Source organism: Prionailurus viverrinus, unplaced genomic scaffold (assembly GCF_022837055.1).
Source record: "Prionailurus viverrinus isolate Anna unplaced genomic scaffold, UM_Priviv_1.0 scaffold_72, whole genome shotgun sequence".
NCBI lineage: Eukaryota > Metazoa > Chordata > Mammalia > Carnivora > Felidae > Prionailurus > Prionailurus viverrinus.
The window spans coordinates 341,144-342,135 of record NW_025927634.1 but is presented as its reverse complement, the minus strand read 5'-3'; positions in this window follow the sequence as shown (position 1 = coordinate 342,135).

Here is a 992-nt window from a genome sequence, read left to right as displayed (position 1 = left end):
GCTCGCCCCGGGCCTCCACGCCGGGGGCTCCTCGCCCCGGGCCTCCACGCCCGGGGCTGCTCGCCCCGGGCCTCCACGCCCGGGGCTGCTCGCCCCGGGCCTCCACGCCCGGGGCTGCTCGCCAAGGCTCACTATGACTGAAGCCGTTCCTGTACCTTAGAGAAGGGGTCACACAAACACAAACACCCTCCAGGCCCTGGGTTCCCTGCTCAGAAAATCCCGGGCAAGTTCCGAGGGATCGGATTCGCAAAATGGGTAGTGCTCCTGGTCGACCCGGGCCTCCACGCCGGGGCTCTATCTTTCCATGGCGCATCAGGGCTGAAGCCTCTCCCTGTCAGTGACAGAAACGGGCCAGTGTTTCCCACACAGAGTCCAGACCTTGGGGCCTCAGCTCCTAAACTTACGGGGAAGGATAGAGAAGTGGGAGACACAGAATTCCAAGCAGCCCTACCAGGGACTATACTTCAAGCCTAAAATCCCAAGGAGACATATGCCTGAATCCTGAAAAGCCAACAACCCTTCCTCTCCACTCCGGTACTCCCGGGTCAGGACCGAGGGATGCGAGACCCAGAATCCCAAACACCTGCTACGAGCCCCGGCCTCCAGGCCCTGAGTCATTACGATGGCTCACCATGGTTGGAGCCTGAGAGAAGGCAGTCACCCTGTACCTGAGAGAAAGAGGTCACAGAACCCGAAACAGCCTCCAGACACTGGGGTCTCAGCTCAGAAACTCCCCGGAAAGTTCCGAGGGATTGGAGACACAGAATTGGAAGTGCCACGCTCGCCTCGGGCCCCCAGGCCCGGGGCTGCTCGCCCCGGGCCTCCACGCCAGGGGCTGCGCGCCCTGGTCCTCCACGCCCGGGGCTGCGCGCCCCGGGCCTCCACGCCCGGGGCTGCGCGCCTCGGGCCTCCACGCCCGGGGCTGCTCGCCATGGCTCACGAGGACTGAAGCCATTCCTGTACCTGAGAGAAGGGGTCACACAAACACAAAC